Raw genomic sequence first — 19,899 nt, forward strand, 5'->3', positions numbered from 1 at the left:
GTAGTGTAGGGGCCTACTGGTAGCATTTTTGTTTTTTTATTCCAAAACTTGGAAGAAGAAGTCGGATGCAGTGCCGACAATATATGACTCTGCTCAGACAGCTAAGCCTTCTGGACCCCCCCCCCCCCCCCCCCACCTTTTGACATGTTGGAGGAGCCAGCAGTGCAATCACGGCCATCCGACTACCTAAAAAGAAGGGATCAAATGGTTAGTAATAGGACTAGTAGATACTGTAAAATCGGACTTAAGACATCACTTCTGTAAACCAGCCCACTTCATTACTATGACGGTCACATGGCTGCACATGCAGTAATAATCTGTGATAATACATGTACTATCTGCTTTCTGATTGGTTTACCAACGCAAATCGGCCTAGTAGTCATTGGCCTTCATAGAACTGACACCAGTAATGTCACGTTCGCAGTAGGCCTATTGTGAAATTATTGAGAAGAGAAAACCAGCTCTGATCATTTCTGAATTTCAAGGTCGCGTACAAAAACTTGTACAGGTTGTCAAAATAAAAAAAAAAAAATTCGAAGACCACTTTTAATTAATTTTTTCACTGAATTGGGTTTTGCTAATTACACATCATTTTCTTGGATGTCTAAAATGGTGGGTCCACGAGTCTGTAGGGTTGTTCTATAGGAGTCCAACACAGATCGGAGAAGATTAAAGTTAGCTGTTAGCCACAGTTTTGAGGTTCATTACACCCTGATCATGCCAAACTTCCACTTCGTCGCGTGAAGATCTCCATCGACGACTGGAAGTGGCCCAGCATCAACATGGCCAGGACGAAATGCCGCTTCAAATCCAATGATGATGACCTGTGGACTACACCAGCCTCACATGCAACATTTACAACGCGTATCACATCTGAAAGTCCAATCATTCCGCATCCGCCCTGCTCATCAGTATTTGCTGTTTTCCATGCCTTCCATGCCTTCTATGCCTTTTTCGCGTTAGACTTAAACAACTTCATCACCGTAATGTCTAACGGCTGCCGCAGGGATGTGCAGCCCACTGGCACCAACTGCAGAATTCCCCACATCTCAGTAATCCGCATCCAAAATGTTCTGTCCTGTACGTGGGGTCGAAAATGGTCAACTATCAAGAAGTAATTTTCAACGTTCTCTCCTTCCACGAATGGTTGCAGAACCTCAGGTACCCAGTGGTCAAGTATAGGGTCTCCTTCCTCATCCACCCTGTTTGTTAAGACGTGTACTTCAACTGCTCATTTTCCAAGGCGTCGAAATGGCGTATAATCTTATAATGGTCCGCAAATTCTTTCATTGAGGTGACAACACCATTTACCAAAGCTTCTTCGAAGTCACGCACGTACTTGATTGTTTTCTCTGACACTGTATACGAACCTTTCCTGGCATTTGGGGTACATCTTGCAGTATAGACGATGTGTGAAAACGAAGCCTGCTAAACCAATCATTTCAAAGGCCTGAACAGTCAACACCCAAAAAATCCTTAGATGAAAAACAGCTTTCATAAAGCACTAAATACAATAAAGTTTTCTTTTGTGACACCATTTATATAGAACTGGTCAATTCTGGTATGACACAAACTCCTTTTATGAAAAGTGATAACGATTAGGCCTACATGATCATGTCCATCCAAGACCCAGTCAATAAACTAAACCTCAATCTGTTTATGCTTGGTCTTGAACAATGATTGGAGAAACCATGCATATTCAATAGACAAACCAACCCATATCAAAATACAACTTATGCCCTCAAAGTGCTAATGAATTCCTCGCGCGGGAATTTGCTTTCCCGCTCCCCGAAATGCAGTGTTGAGAGAAATGGGAGTCCGAAGCCTTGCAAATGACGCATTTTCTCTCCCGATGTTCTAATTTTTCGAAGCGATGTTAGGAAAGGACGTTGAATGTACCCTTTGTATTATTATGTGTAACCAAGTAAAGTCGTCCGCCATCGTGGCTGATTTTGGCTATATTCCCAGACTCTTTAGCAACAAGGAAAAATATATCCAGCGTGCCGTCAATGTGTAGATGCATGGCTCCAGGCAGTGCAATATCCATGCATTTCTCCCAATGTGGAGGATCTGTGGGCGCTGGGCTAACTCGCGTCCAGTTGAAACACTGGAATAGCGTTAACATTCAGTCAGCTTTTAAATCATAAACTTTATGTGCAGTTGTTTGATGGAAACTACACACTGCAATGATAATAAAAGGAGATACAGAGCGTTTTGTCTAAGAGACACAATTTATTATCTAGTTGATTTAATTGGTGCCGCGCGTAGTCAGAAAATGCCTAGATATTATATATACAGGATGGTCCAGAAAAAACGAAGTGGTGTGCTGAGGCCTTGTCATGCTAACAAGACCTTGTCGACATTATCTCATATCAATGTTACAACCTAACATTTAATCCACCTACTTACTATGTTCAATTTACCGGCACAGTTCGATTTTCCAGCGCAAAATAGGCTCCAAAACAAAAACTTATGATTACCAAATTGGGCGATTCTTTTCCTGGAAAGATTCCCCATCCACTGATATCAATGGTTTTAATCCCCCCCCCCCCCCCCCCGGTAGTGGAAGTATCCCGTTGCGTTTTTTTCTTGACCACCCTGTATATGCATGGTCACAGCAACTATATGTGACATTCGTCTAAATAGGCGGTCTCTAAACACGAGAAAAAAGCAATACATGTACACTTGCATTGACTAATTTTAATACTAAACATAATCGATTGTTCGTAGGATATTCTGATCAGCAACGAAACAAACATGACAAAAGCGCATGAACAACCACATCTTTCTTTTGAAAGTCAACTATAACTTTGATTAGATTTATACCACATGTACATGTATTTGGACGTGTGCCATGATAATGTAGTAGTTTTAAGCTTAGAATTGGCGGCGAAAGACCACCAGCGTCGCCTAGAGACACCAAGTGGAACCGCGAGAGTGAAGGTGGACAAAGGACAGACGAAACCCAGGATTCGAACAGGAAAGGACAAGTTTGCCGACATCGTCAATAAGCCTGGAACCACGGGAAAACGAGCACAGTAAAGAGGTAATCTCTTTCAATACTCAGTCATGTAATGGTGGTGTGCCCTTCTTTCAAATTGGAGCGGCCTTTGGTTTTAGGGCGTCATTGGCACGTTTTGCCATTTCCGACTCGCCAAGCCTTCGGCACGGCAGCCAGAGCGTTCATCTGCCCCTTGTTTATCGATGTCATTCTCTATGAATTTGCCACTGGATAGGGAACGAAACCCTCAGACTACAGACGTATCACTTTAATAATTTTCTGTATGAAGGTCGCCAAATAGTCCAGTCAGTCTCGGCTTTGACACAAAATAAATTGCAACAGAAATTTTTTCACTGGTATGCATTTCAGTATGGTCCCCTAAACAACAATCCAAAAAGATCAGCAGTGTTGAATTGCATAAGATAGAATGTTGGCGAAAGTGCTAAGTGTTCTGTTCTCGTTGACACACTCTCGTGTCATCATCATCCGACTCATCTTTCATCTAACTGAGGAAGTCCTGCATCCGTTCAATAATTTGCCTCGTTATACATCATAGAGCCTCTACTGCTAAGGGTGAGCCCCTTTGCACTTGTTTAGGAATGATTACTTTGATAGAAAAATGTGTCCTCCACCTCGCCAGACTGAAACCATGAGTTCTCGCAGATTATGAAGAAACACTTAACATTTGGTCTTTCGTGCTCAAAGACCCATCTCGAGTGTCCTCCGAATAAACTATCAAATGCTATGACCTCCGCTACAGGTGGCCTCATAAAGTCGGTGCAGTGAATGATATGCATCTAGGTGACATGGCTTTCTGATCACGGCAAATACAATTTTCGTGAACAAAACGCATAAAATCAGCCATTCGGAAGATGAAAAACATCTTACTTCAATTTTCTGGCCACCTCGGGAGCGACCTTGAAAAGTCCAAGCATTTCCTATCAAGTAAAAAGCATATGCAATGCTTTATTCATATGAAGACAAGCATTTCCTCCCTTTCGAAGCAAACTCTAGAGGCTAAAACCGTTTGCTTTGACTTGTAGCAAAGACTTAAATTTCTGAGCATTTGCTGCGGTTTTATTCATACGAGTACAAGCAAATGCTTCAAAATCGGTAGAGAGAGGAAATGCTAGTTTTTATTCATGTGACCCATTGTATGTAATGATCTTGGCAACTTTTTCTCGAAAACGACTGTACCGATTTCTTTCAGCAATTCCAAGTCATCACCAGAATTTTTCTTTGGACAATATAACCCTCTCTCCACTTGTAAACAAAACGAATTCATTTTACTTTGTCGGGAGCCACAGCTTTTTTGGATCAAATGTTTGAGAAGTAGTATCACAACCATGCAAAGAGTGGATAAACAATATGTTAGGGCATATGTCGCTGGTCCTAATGCCATAGTCTGCTAATGTCAGGTTAGCTTGTTTGATATCCGCTGTCTTGATCTTCTTTGCATCCCTCTTGGGTTCAGGCTTGAAATATATGTCATGACCACCAGTGTCGAGATGGTAAAGATGAAACACCAAGAACAACAAGAACAACAAGCAGCTAGCGTACCGCTCTCTCATTCGCAGATTAAACAACATGTAGTACTATTTTGACATCTGCATCTCCCTGGGCATGGACAGTGCTGCAACTAGTTTTCTCAAGTGAGTTGCTGAGGAGAGAAATGAACATTTAATATGTTTGTTTTCAAAGGATGTATTTTAGCTAGTGCTAGCTTTGCAATATTTGGTGACCATACAATCAGCATACGGTACATATTGGTCCAAAACGCTGGACGAGAGCACCAAATGCACATCAACAGTTTCAAACGCCTTTTTACCATCCTTATGTGTTTTTGACAAGTTTCTAAAGTGCATTTGCTAGTGCTGGTTTGAAAGGCTCCAATGGACATGCTGAACGATAAGATAATGCTGGTGGATTAGTACAGAGTTTATACTTGAACACACAATTTTAATCACAATGTGAGCTATCAGCAGCTATGAGACTCCCTGGAAAGTAATTTCTCATCAACCTGCTCAAGTATTCTCTTCTGTCTATTTTAACAGAGAGATATTTTGACCAAATGGTGACCGAGTGAGTGTTCTATTGAAAAGAGAATTCGTTCACATGATTACCAACCATGCTGTCCATACGAGCTATCTTTCCCACATTACTTGCATTTTTAACACTGGCAAATTTGACCCCGTGTGAATGTTGGGAATTGGTGTGGATTTTGACAATGCCGAAGAACGGCCCGGAAGATGCGGCAGTACGTTTTTGAGTATAGTCTCGCACGTACCAGATATGACATATTTGGCGGGATCGTTGATTAATTCACAGCACGGTTATAGGCAGTTGAGCACAACGCAGTGTTTTCTTTGAAGGAGCTATGCTTCAGGTCATATCCGATACGCGCGAGACTATACTCAAAATGTACCGAAGCAACTTTTTGACCAACTTCTTAGGTGTCGTATTAGGCCAGATAAATCTGTGTGATTTACCGCCGTTTTCCTCCCGGCGCTAATTTCAATATTGCGGTCGTTCTTTGAATCTTTGTACTTGATAGCCTATTATCTTCGACAAATATGCCTAAAAACGACACAGGACATGAGAACGCGTCAATTTTAGAGTGCAAAACAATGCAAATGAGGGATCTTCTCAAATGCACGTGGGAGGGTTTAAAATTTTTGAATGTCGTCGTCATATAAGAATTACCACGGGGCATCCGTGACTCTGAATGACGTCATTATTTAGGAATCTCCAAAGTCGAAAACGCGTTTATTTTGAATTCTAATTCATCAATGTGTTGAAAGTTGACCATAAATGGAGGAAACAGGCATGTTTCTAGGCGAGTACATGTTGACGCGTGAGAGATTTCAGCACAAAATCATCACCTCGATGATTCCTCAAATGATATGGAGGATTTAACAATGCCCCGGCAGTCACTCACTGACGAGTCCATGTGGAGGCTCAACTTATCAAACCGAGCCAGAGATTTGTTGGGTAAATGAAGTTTTGAAACAACTGCGCTTACACCGACGACTATTTCGTCGAGGCATCCTCAAACTTGAAACACAAAAAGCGCGACACCACAAGTTGGCTACAAAAGATGCACATTCTTCCAGAAATCCCAACAACTATATAGCGCACATACTTTGTCGAGGCAATTATGAGTAACGGACGCGGATCAACCGCTTAAAACCGTCGACACAGTACATTCTTGACCAGGTTTTTTCTGATGCAGTTTTTTAACACGAAATTTTGGGCCCGGCGATTACAATCAAAATTTTAATTGCTCCTTTATGATTAAAAGCAATTGACATGCTTTCAATTGGCTTAATGACAGTCTGCATTCTGTCTCTTACAATCATTGTTGGCTTAGGCAATAAAAGAGGTTGTCAGGGGGACATCACAACAACATTATTTCAAAATGTTCAAAACACGAATTTGATAAGTCCACAAGTACTTCATCGATACATGATAAGGTCTGCATGTGAGTGTTCCCTCTACACGATAAAATATCGAGAGGTGTTCTATTTTGCTCATAGGGGGCGCATTTGCGATCTGCACGCGAATGCTCAGAATGTACAAGCATGTAAAACAGAACTGAACAGACTGCAAATAGGAAAGAAAATGCGTAAAAAGGTTAGTGGTGATACAGGGTACGATATCTTAGCCGACCAGTAGTTATAACATTCACCAAGATAAGCACAATTATAGAGTTTATATTATCTTTAAAGCTTGAAGAACTAAGCGTATATTAGCTTGAAACTACGTTAAATAAGGCTTTATATAATTGTTCCCTCGATGAATTTGTTCTTCGTCAGTTTCGATAGTAAACTACTCCCTTGAAAGCGTTTGATTGTTTGAATGAAAACGTGTTGTTCGATATTTTTAACCCGTACAACTCCTTACGCGGGAAACCTACGTGCTTTCACGCCAGCCTTGTAAAACCACGCGTCTCCCTGCGAGATCTCGTGATATTTGGGTGGTCGATCGCTCCGTAGCTATAATCCAACCTTGCGACAGGAATTGGCGGATGCGCAATGGCTTGAGCCGATGCTGCGTTCACGCCTCCCGAGTGCACACCGGACGTCACCTTGGTAGGTCACGCACCTGTATTAAATCAATCTGCTCGCGGTTGTATAGTTCAGTTTGAGATGGTCTCACCATACCAGAAGAATAGTATTTTCAACTTAAATTTTTTTTTCTTAAATTGAGAATAAGGTGTGTTTAAAATGAAGAAAATTATGAAGTTTCAGTCCAATTGGCTTACTTATGTGATTTTTAGGCTCCATTCAACCCGTCGTGTTGAAAAGTCGGACTCGCGGGTTGAAAGCCGTCAAAAATAACCCCCTTATAAACTTCAGACCCCCAAACCCTGAAATTATCATGCATAACGTACAACGAAAATGTCATGGGTGTATGGCGAGGATAGGTTTATTTGGCTTTGAAAGCATTCCTCCCGCATTACGTCTCTGAGAAAGTTATGAGCATGTAGAAAGTACCATTTTAAAGAGAACACGGGTTAAAACTTTATTACAGATCCGTGGCTGGTAGGACGAAGCTAACGTCCTGGCTATTGTCGTCTATATTTATGGTAGTATCGGTTAATCCAGTGTCACGGGGCCGGTTCTCGCCTCCGCGCTGCGTGTTGACAATGCATCGATCCACACGGAGAGGATCGCCACACGGAAGGCTCACTCAGGATCAAGATAGGAATAACGTGATAAATCTTGCCAGTCGTCTTTATCAATTATTGTCAGAAAAAAGTCATTGTGATTCTCAATATCAGCCGTTGTTTTCTCAAATATTTCTTTCCAAACCAGTCTTGTTCTTATTTACGACTAAAGCTCCCTGCAAACGAGTGATTTAAATCGCTGTGACCTGCGATTGTGTGTGACAAAAATCGCTCGTTTGCTGTGGTTACCACAGGTGCCTACTGTGGCAAGAATTGGTAATCGAAGCCAACGATTATAAAACCCCGTGTGACTACTGGTTTTACCATACTTATATCTCTTGATATATTTATGGTTTTACGCACCGTCGAGAGATTTTGTCCCACATAACAGAAACTACAATCGCCGGTTACAGCGACAAAAATCGCTCGTTGGCGCGACGCTTGACCTAAATTTCATCATAGTTCCGGGCTGAGTTATTCTGGAAATTTGAAACTACCTTTTCCGCTGACGAAATCAAATTAGCAAATAATAACTATCATATGTATTATCACTACGATATGAAGATATTCGTCACGGAATATTGTACAGGAGCAGGCTGTGCGTTCAGAACATTTAAGATGGATGAGAGGAAGCGTAGATTTGTACTAAGAGATGGCCCGACAGTCTTTTATCGTTTGTCGAAATGTGCCACCAGCGGCCTAACCGAACACGGGGTAGTGATATCAGGAAGGAACACAACAAGCGGGAAGTGGCTGACGGTAGTATATGATATTAGAACGGGTCACACTACAGGAAGAATTGAATGGGTAGATTTAGATAACACGAATTGTTTGCCGTATTTTCGGGTCTTCATTCTTATAAATTCGGCCTTCGCTAGCTGTAAAATTTGGAAAAACAATTTTTCGTTTTATTTTTTTCGGCGTTATGACAAAGATGAAAACGGGGACATACAATTAAGGGGAGGGACGTTATTTTGGAATAACGCTGTAAATCTTTATCTATTGACGGCACGGCATCTACTGTTCGCCCAGGATGAAATATTTGCCATGTCAGGATCGTATGGGTTCAGGAGGGGAAAGAGGCTATTTAAGATCATCCGGGTTACCACTGGGCCTTCCGACTCAATATTCACCACTAATATTACTATAAAACTCCATATCAAACAGGCAACCAGTTTTTACGTCGTGAAGCAAACCGTGTTGATTGTATTGCTTGTTTGCTTTCCCTCAAAAATTTACATATATGATGTCATAATCAAGGATGGTACTTTAAAAGCGGTTCCATATCGAGGCAATCCTATAGAATCTGAACTCGCATTTAAATGGCAGAGGCATTTCCTTGATGGGGATGGAAATTACTACGAGATATTGACAAGGAGATCAAACTACTATGTGATAATGACAGGAAAATCAAAATACAAGGAGACAGCCATGAACATTTACACCATGAGGAGGTTACTATTTAAAAGATGAACAGTCACTTTCATCGTTTTGTAATTTGATGTCATCATTATAAAAGTGGCTATGTACACAGCAGACTGCTGTATACGCAGGAACAAGTTGGTTGCATGCACAGCAGAGGCGAATTAACATAACCGCGTCATCAATGATGTCAGCTGGAGAAAAAATGGCGGTGGCAGAACTCCCCGCTTCCCTTCAAGTCGGGGCCAAATTTTCATCCTTACCCGCCTTCCAAACAGCTCTCTTTCGGTATCAGGAGCGACAACAACGTTGCCTTTGTAATACGGCACGCTAGAACCATCGACAAACAAGAAAGAGTCTTAAACAAATGATGAGAAAACTCCACAGCACTTCAAGTACGCGTATGTCAAGTACCACTGCAAGCATGGTGGAAAACACGCAAGCCTATGACCCCCCCCCCCCCCCCCCCGTTCAACGGTAGGTGATAAAGCTTGGAACCAGTGAAACCTTGAAACCAGTGATAAACCTTGGAATCAGTCCTAAAAATGCATAAAAACATGAAATAATGCCATTTGAACCTAAGGTGGTTACGAATCAATATTTGGAGCTTATTTTTACATGATCAGATCGGAATTTGACGGTAGTTTAGAAATCAGTCGCATATCCGATTCAATAATCTATATTTTAGAACAACCCAGTCATACCTCGCCTCCAGTGTACATTACTGATCTCCCAAATATGGGCATGCACGTCACAACACGCCCACCACACACCTATAATATGGACCAATCAGCGCTCCGCTCACTACGCCACCACACGGGGCCTATTTGAACTACGGAGCGGTGTGATCATACAGGATGATACAGAGGAGATTGACTACATCATGCAGTACCGACTGGCACTTTAATCCGTAGAAGCGTAGATGAAGGTTTATGACCGAAGGTTTTAGCCGGGTTTGGAGATGAAAAATGTGAATAAATTCCTTCGCTGTGAGCGATTTCGTACATATTCTTGTACACATCGAGAGATGTAGAGATATTTTCGTGATGCAACCAGTTCTAAGCGGACACATTTTTTAGTGATTCCCGTGTGCATGTTTGTCATATCTACTGAGCTTTATCAGAGCATTATATATACAAATGATTCTTCTAATAAAAACGTTTTATTTTAGTATATGGAATACAAAACAATCACAAAAGCTTACTTTTGCTTTCATCGAAGAGCAATAATTAGATATTTGCAAATGGCGGCCCGTCATGAATATAAGTTTATTTTTTAACGACAACAACACATTTCCAATGCATTCAATGATGACGTCATCCTCCACAAAAAGGTTGATTCTGGAACTACTGGCAAATTGCTATCAATAAAGTCAGCTGGGACGAGATTGGCAGTTGGGAGGGTATAAATCGTGGAAGGAACGCGCCCGATTTCACGCGGTGCTTGCACAGTGATTCCACGGTTTAGTACTGACTATTCCAAGGTCTTTCACTGGTTACATGGTTTCACTGATTCCAAGCTTTATCAACTACCCCGCTCAACACCTGTCGCGTTTCGTGATTTGTGTTCAACACAAATCATTCTTGATTGATTTGTGTTCAACACAAATCGTTTCCCGACTGCCTGACCAATTTCAGGCCCAGCCGAGCATCACGTGATCGACGAGTGGGCGTTTCTGATATCAATTTGTGTTCAACACTTTTCACTTACACATCATTTATTTTCATATGGATTCCCATGGTCATTGTGTTCGAGGTGCTAATTATCAACACGGACTTGCGAGAAGGTGCCAATTGATACGATGCGGTCATGGGTCGTCGTCGTCATCGTCGTCACCGCCAGATGCTATGTTCTGACGATATCATACTTATGTACTGTACGTTGATTTTCATGAATAATATGGAGGTTAAGATCGGTCCCGACTCCCACTCCGATTCCGGGTGATTATCTTTCTGTGAACTACGTCATCAATTCGAACGGGGTTCCCGCCTTATGTTCTCTTCTCGCTCGTGAAAACGACTTGCACCTGCCTGCGTTGTTAGTGATCTCCGACTTGAAAACATCAATATTTCTAAATGAAGTATCACCATTAAATCGGTTTTAACTCTTTATAATGATTTTGTAGAACAAGTGCGTCAAGTTTGCAAATGGAAATTTGGCTTCGAAATAAGCATTTTGGAGCTCATTTGCAGGACACGATTTCCTCGCACACACTGCGCTAAAGAGTAGAAATGATTCCGGACTCGGGGAATTTCTTAACGCCGACTCCGCCTGCGAGTGGTGTGTCAGTCGGAGTCGGGTACGATCTTAATCTACCTATTGTTTCCAGTACTTTCCATTCTATTGTAATTTTCAAATGCACTAAATTTGTCGTTTTCGCAGGCAGTTCACCCCGGAGTTCACCAAACAAGATAAGGATTATTACTCGGCGACCGGCTTGCTGAATATTACCGGACATTTGTTTACAGTTAATGTAACAAATGGTTAAACATATAAAAGATTAATTATTTTGTCAATTTGAGTTGTTTGGTAGAACCTGCCACTTTTAATGGCATTGGCTGAAGAACCTCCGAAATCGCATATTCTCTGAGATAATCCTTAATGTAACACTCATAGCTATTGAACATGGGCGTAGCTAGATGGGGACACCCCAGGTCGCCAAAATATGTGTTTTTGGCCATGATTTTGCCCGAAACATTTCATAAAGTGTCATTTCATTAGGAGAAATGGAGCAAGTCCGCTATCCGCAACGTGGCAGCACCGTTCACATCGCCAGCCAATCAGAGGCCCGCAATCGCTACCATGGATCCCGCAACAACAAGTTTTGAATTGTCACGCACTCGCGGCGTTAATCCCGATTATTGTCAACCGTGTTCTCTGTTATCAGGATTCCTCTCCAAAGTATAACGATCCGCCCCTCTCCCCCCAGCCGGGTCACACCCTGCTAACAGGACCACACCACATCCATGCACAACCAAATCATCTTCAAGTAATGTAAAGTGTGCTCCTGTTGCATTTGTGAAGAAGATTCAGTGGGTTTTTGCTCGATTTGGTCTCTGACGAAATTACAACATTCTGAAAATGGACCTCCAAGGAGTAACGACCCCCCCCCCCCCCCCCCCCGGCCAGGCCACACCCCACACCCTGCTAACAGGACCACATTGGAGTAATCAGGCCAGGGTCACACCACATCCATGCACCACCGAATCATCTTCACGAAATTACAACATTCTGAAAATGGTCTTCCAAGGAGTAACGACCCCCCCCCCCGGCCAGGCCACACCCGGCCCACACCCTGCTAACAGGACCACACATTGGAATAATCAGGCCAGGTCCACACCACACCCATACACAACCGAAACATCATCAAGGTAATGTAAAGTGTGCTCCTGTTGCATTTTAAGGAAGAAGAATCAATGGGTTTTTCTTGATTTGGACTCTGACGAAATTACAACATTCTGAAAATGGTCGATTTTGAGGACCCCAATGTTCAACGGTGAAGTTTCTTCAAATAAGCTCAAACTTGGTGGAGGTGCTCTATACGGTATCGCCATCTGCACTTGCTATCGGCAACTAAAATCCATGCAACGCGCGCGAAGTTACAAGCCTTCTAAGTCACTACATTCTCTAATTTTGCCATTTTTCAAAGCAATTCTAATGCATTTAGGCTTGGAAAATCGGGCAAATTTCACCGGATCACGCTAACAATCATAATTTTATTAGGATTCCTTTATTCCTTTATTAGGTTTAACAAATCCTATATGAGATTATGATGAAGAATAAGCTCAGAATTTGCACATGATTATCACTTGTAGTGGGGGAAATGTTTTGAAATGAAATGTACTAGAACGATATGTAGCTTAAGCAAATGTAGAACGCAGACCAACTTATGTGCATACTTTGTAAACATACTAGTTGTCGATGTATGTTTCTCAATGATAGTTTTGTTCAAATGTTCGCAAACAATTGTCTGAACTTTCCAAACGAAATCATGCACTATATAAATACCTTTTTATTTTGTTTCAGGCAGCCTCGCCCCAAGCCATTGCGCCTCCGCCAATTCCTGTCGCGAGGTTGGATTGCAGCTACATTTTCGGTTGAGCAGAGCGATCGACCACCCAAATATCACGAGATCTCGCAGGGAGGCGCTAAGTTTTACCATGCAGGCTGGGTTTCAGATGGCGTGATCGATTACTTCTCCTTTTCTTCGTTATCTCTTGGAAGGTTAGTCCCTTCTAGCGATGTACGCCGTCGTCTGCCTTAGCCGGTCCTGGTCATCGTACAACTGGTCCTTGATAGAGGTTCCCATGGCCAGATCTCCTCTCTTATGGCTGCTAGGTCAGGGCACTTGGACAGGATGTTGCGGACAGTCATCGGTTCGGAATTGCAGGAGCACAGGTCACTCTCTCCGATTCCAAACTCGTGGAACAGAACGTCTTATAGTCTGCAATGGCCGATCGATTACTAAGCACAAGTGAGCACGAGTAAGCGCCACAGCGTTCTTTTTGGTACGGACGCCTCATCTCGCGCCAGGCCGTAGTGAGCGACCCTCGGAGTAGACCAATGCTTCGTCCCCAAAAAGGACGAAGTGTGAGGTGCCATTGCGAAAATGATTGACGAAGCAATGACCCGATTGGTTGGCTAGCCTTGAGACGTCAAAGTATTTTTACACCGAGGGGTTTTCCTGCTTTTTCATCATGGCTTTTTGCTTAAATGCGTTTGGGTTGGAATTCCTGGCTTTTTTCGAGGTAACACATAGCCTCGATGTACAGCGTAGCAGACCGAGGCTATATAATGGGCTAGCCTCGGAGTGCTTTACGTGTCACCCCGACATCAAATGGCCGCCGGATAAGATTTTGAGAAAAGATGACAGACGATCCTACAAATGCCGGCATTACGATGTACACAAGTTTGTTTCATTGCATCAGACTGCAGTTCTTTGGAAAACATAGAATATATAGGTATGGAAGTAATTGATATAATAATGTAAAGAATTTGGTCAATAAGGTCAGCGATTACTTTAAACTCACCCGGTCTTTTGTCTGGTCATTATTTTTTATCGCTACTTTTCCTTACTGTAACTCAGGCCTGGCGCGAGAGCGTTCGGGCTTAATTCATATAGGCAGGCACTTCCAGGCGCGAGATCCGGAGGCCCTTCGTTGTTGGATATTTGACCAATAATTCTGATACCTACGCGAGGCAGCTTCTGAGGCAATCAAGGGCTGTGTCCAGAGTTTTACCGGTTATGAACAAAATTCCAAATGATCTGCTTCGAAATTGCATTCGCTCAAAAACTATTTCTGATAATCGATAATACTGTGGCCAAAGGCCAGCTAAGTCTTTATGTGGAGACAAGTATGACGGGCCTATTTGATCTTGCCCTCCTGCCCCGTGGAATTGTCTTCTCATCTACTCATAGGTTAACTCAATCGTCCGAACATTGACATTTCAAGTAAATCCATTCCCTGAGGGTCCCAGCTAGAAGTGACAAGATGGAGGCATCGAAATTACAATTTTATTACCGATGTCATTATCCTCTACAAACTAAGCGATTGCTCTCTTGATAGCCGAAACGAGGAGTCTACTGGCGTGCTGTGTAATATGTAAATTATATGAACCATGCATTGCTTATGAATATGGCCCCGGTATTCGGCATTGCCTTTGCTTCGTCAGAGGATGCAACGACGCACGCAAGACGGAGATATTAAAAAGGTTTATTGTGTTTTTTGGAAGAGACATGTATTCATCCACGACCGGAAGTCACATAGAGGTTATTAAAATATCAAGTTGCCGTGGTAAATCCATGGCTGGGATGGATCAAAGTGGAATTAATTCTCAATATGTGGTTGATTCTAAATTCACAGAGTCAGGCCATCACAAATGAAACGGCCAGGGGCCATTGTGCTCACCGTATGGATATTTGGTGCTTTGGAATTCATCCAGGTTAAGAAACATTGTACATGTATAGTATAAAGGTCAAACCATAGTCGGTATGACATGTGATGTATCGTTGCTTGGAGTAAGTACCATAAGAATATCATTAAAAAAAGGGACAAGGCAGCAGCTATGCAGGCAAGATAAAGCACAAAAACACCAATAGGGGTCTCTCACATCTCACAGTACGTCGAAATGATTCAAGCTTGTACAAGGAATATATTTAGTGCTGAATCTGACTTGACCCAGGGCCCTTACTGTGTATATTAGTCACCTGAAGATGCCCAAATTAGCCCCTCTGCTCCTGCCTAAAGTCCCCCTTCAAAGGCCTACGCCGTTCGTTAAAAATGTTGAATTTGTAATTGAACTTTTAAATGTCCAATGGCGGAAATACGTACTAACTATGAATTTCAACATTGCGGTTGTGAAGACTGATATATAAATACCAAGTTTAAACAAATTTGTATTCACAAAAACTGCACTACGGCATTGTGTATTTGTGTATTTGTGTATTTCTATTTAACTGGACCACCAGTAATTACGAACGGCGTACCCCTTTAACACATATTTCAGATGGTTTGTGTGGGTCACGTGAGGCTTGATCCTGGTGACGTGAGTGTTGAGGGAATTTTCCAGACTTGGGGGAATTCTTCGGGTGTTGAGGAGAAATATTGTTCCGAGTCCTTTCGGTATCTTGAGTCAGTTCTTTTACCTGGAGGGCCGTTTTTCCTCTTGAAGGAGATTTTATGTCTCGATCCATTTTTAAATCTGTCCTGAGGAATTTGTTATGTATTCAGTGCATTTCTGTCTTCTGCATTGCAGCAATATCAGGAATGGTCACGTAGCTATCGATGCTAATACATCTGTCACATAATAATGGTTGCATGCATTCTGATGAGATCCTCACAGCATCTAACATGTCTATCTTAAACATCAATGCCAAACTATTTTTTATCAATTGATCTGGTAGATGGGCACTCTGCCTCTTTTGATTTTTTAAAAATCGAATTTTTAATTAGCGCGGTTTAACGCAATTTGTTGGCGGGGAATAATAAGTATGGGATTGTAATAAGATAATTTAGGCAAAAGCAATCTGATACGTTCAATGGTTAATTAATTAGAGCTGAATTAGGCCCAATAACTAGTTAAACATTCTATAAGGTAAAATGGGGTAATTGTAGCCCCTTTTTCACCTATAACTTTGATTTCGCAAGAGATTTCCAGGCAGATTCACTAAAACCGGCTTGCATTTTGTAGTGGCATTTCTTCCCAATTTTTTAGCCTACAATTTAGGATATTTGATCTAAAACAATGCCTCTGAGAGACAGTACAAGACCCGTGGTCAGGGGCTAAAAATACTCCGTGGCCTTGGGGTATTTGTAGCCCCCGACTGAAATTTTAAATTGCATGTTTTTTTATGTATGAGAACGTTTCTTCACAGGTTTATGGTCTTTATTGGTAATAAAACTGTCCATATTATTCCAATCTAGGTTGACGACGAGATTTTGCTGGTATCAAACGGTATTTATTGAATACATTAAGAGATGTTCGATGCAATCACATACCAACAATTCAAACAATATCAGACTGATTTTAAACTGATGTAAAAACACAAAGTATGATTTATCCCCTTATTTGTATAATACACCTTGTTTCAGACAACATCTTGTGACATTCTGAATTAACTGACGGTCTTGTCGTGCTCCATTAAAAACTGTAGTTTCAGGTATGGGTCATGTATCAACTCCAACTATAGCTGGCATCACTCAATGGTGAAGTGTACCATAAGAAATGCTGCCATCTATTAGTCGAATGTGTGACTTAACTAGAGATACAAGTAACTTTGAAAATATTAACATTATTTCGAAATAATGTTAGATGAACTAGTATGAAACCTCAAATGTATCATTGTTGGTACATATAGGGTTAAATTTGTATCGAAATCGGCTATATTTATGATCAAATAATATAATAAAGAAACCTAGCATCTTCCTGATTTATGACAGGATATATTAAGCTTTTTATAGGGGCTACAAATAACCCCAGAGGACCTTGGTCAGAAAAGTGCCTCTGAAAAATTTAATTTTGATAATTACATCAAATGCCGCATATTACATTATCTACACTCAATACTGATCACCTGAAAAGTTTCAAATATATCAATGCTCCGTAAGTGTGGAAAATTCATACCTGTAAAAAGTTCGATTCCAACTTTTTTTGTGCATGTGTCTGATTTGTTTACTTCTTATAGCCAATGCTCTTACATAACATTTTGCATAATCCAAAACTATTTATGTTGTGATACTCCAGAGTCACCTCTTTCATATCCATGCTTGTGTTGGCTGAATAATTCCATGGTTACCAAAACATTGTCAGGGGCTACAATTAGACCGGGGCTACAAATACCCCATTTCACCTTACATGATAGTATATGGGTATTTTTCAAAACTATTGTGACATCTGGAATCAATACAACCTTTGTGCACTAATGATGCAGAATAATGTACGCAAGAGCTAGGCAACACTATACGCCATCATGATTAGTCAAATCAAAGGTTTTCTCTTCTTCCTTCCGTAAACCTTCCTTATCTCTATGACAAAGCCAGCAAAGTAACTCATCGCGCTAAAACTTCGTGAACATTTCAGGATATTTCACAGTCTTTCTCATAGAGTCCGATTCTCGCAGTATTTCGTCCTCCATATTGTCATGCGTCACGTGCTGACACAGCAGTGACTTTCTGATGAGAATTTTCATCTCCTTGATCACGTGACCCAAACGTATCTTCAGCGCCTCCAAGATGGTGTTTGGTGCACCCTGAAAACACAAGGCTTACTAAACTATTTGGAGGAGAAACGAGTATGTATAGAAGCAAGTATGGATTGAAGAATGTATAAATGGCAATTGGCTATGCCCGCCATACACGATCCCATTTTATAGTATAGCAAATGCTATACCATTTTATTGGACCGTTTATGTCGGGAAACTTTGTCGAAATTTTTTAGTATAGCAAGAAATACACGAATAGGTTCTGTCCTATTTTTCTTGTACAATTAAATGCTATACAATAAAATCATACGGTGTATGTCGGGATAGCATTATTATTGTACAATTAACCGTGCATGCTTTTGGCGCGACGAGCATCGCGTGTCTATCGGGTCTACTTCATACGTGAATTTGTAGGTTTGGCCTGCGCCGGGCTGTCCGCGTGGTTCATTGCTCGAAATAAATCAAGGTTAGATAGCGCGATGTGCACGCAATTGTACTACGTGCGTTGCGGATGATGTCATCTACTCATGTCCGATTTCACAGCGATCAGGGCGACCAGGCAAACGATCAATGCTACCCGTGCGACCGTGCGACGCATCGCTATGAAGTATAAACCAGCCTTATTAACCATGGAGGTATTATTAATAATACCTCCCTGATGTAACGAAACCCTTTATATCTGGATGCGTTCATGAGCAAGGCTCACATTACTACACCAAGCCCAGTTATGGCAGCACGTAGGCCAATAACTACATGGAATCAGGTCGACGTCGACATCCTCATTGAGGAATATCGGCTCCGGGGTGAACTTTATGATGTAAAGGATCCGAATTATCATAACAGGATAAAGAAGGAGTTGGCCTACCAGGAAATTGTGGAACAGCTCCAGAATCATCGTTCCGATTGCACCGTGGATGGCGTAAAGAAAAAAATTAATGGCCTTCGGAGCAGCTATTCGCAAGAGCTTGAGAAAATGAAAAGTAAAAAGAAGTCGGGCGCTGGGACAGATGACCAGTACACTCCAACTGTTTGGTGGTTTAAAAAACTACATTTCTTGAAAGACCACGTTCAACCACGAACAAGCACAAGTTCAAAGGCGAAATCCCGCAAGAACGTAGACATGGTAGATGATAATGAAGAAACCACTTACGAGGTAATTTTTCTATTCGGTTCTTATTTAGGGGAGCTTGCATACATTTTACCAATTTTGAACAAGTACTGATTTTACAGATTTCAGGCCCGAAATGACGAAAGGTTTACATTAATCAGTTTTTTAGGAACACCTGTTTTATGCTACAAGAATCATAAAACCTACTAAAACATACACAACCTGCAAGCTACCTTTATAGAATGCGGGTCGGAGTAATCATTTAAATGAACTTATTCTGCCAAGGTACGCGTCCGTCATCACTGTTGACGTATCGACGCAACTCATCCCTGATATTCTGTGCTGTATAGGTCGTTCTGTTTCCACCTTGCACAGACACGTCCACATATGCATCTTTGGACTTCTTCACATTCCTCCAATGACCTTGGCATACAGTACCACGTGCAGTATCTTCCCGGTCGAGCGATCCAGGAGGATAGAATGAATTTGTTTTTTTAACACGTAGAAAATTGTGAAGGGCGCATGCAGCTAGAATGAGAATTTCAACCTTTTCTGGAGACAACAGAATTGGTGCTAAGAACACTCTGAATCTATTAGCTAGAATTCCAAAGGCGTTTTCAACAACACGTCTAGCCCTGCTCAGTCGATAATTCAAAGTCCTTTTGGAAATATCCATATCACGGAATGGGTACGGTTTCATTAGGTCTTTTTGCAATGGGAACGCGTCATCGCCCACAATGAAATAGGGGACTGCCATTTGACCACCTGTTAAACGTTCGTGCGGAGGGAAATTTATGGTTCCATCTTTCATCGCCGAGTTGAGGTCACTTTTCCGAAAGACTCCACCATCTCCCACACGACCGTTGGTTCCCGCATCCACCATTAGGAATTTGTAGTCTGAATCAACAAGAGCAAACAGAACAAGACTGTGTGTACCCTTGTAGTTGTAAAAGTATGATCCCTGGTTAAGTGGTGAACGGAAGACAACATGTTTCCCG

The sequence above is a fragment of the Lineus longissimus genome, chromosome 19 (assembly GCF_910592395.1).
Source record: "Lineus longissimus chromosome 19, tnLinLong1.2, whole genome shotgun sequence".
In the NCBI taxonomy this organism is placed as follows: domain Eukaryota; kingdom Metazoa; phylum Nemertea; class Pilidiophora; order Heteronemertea; family Lineidae; genus Lineus; species Lineus longissimus.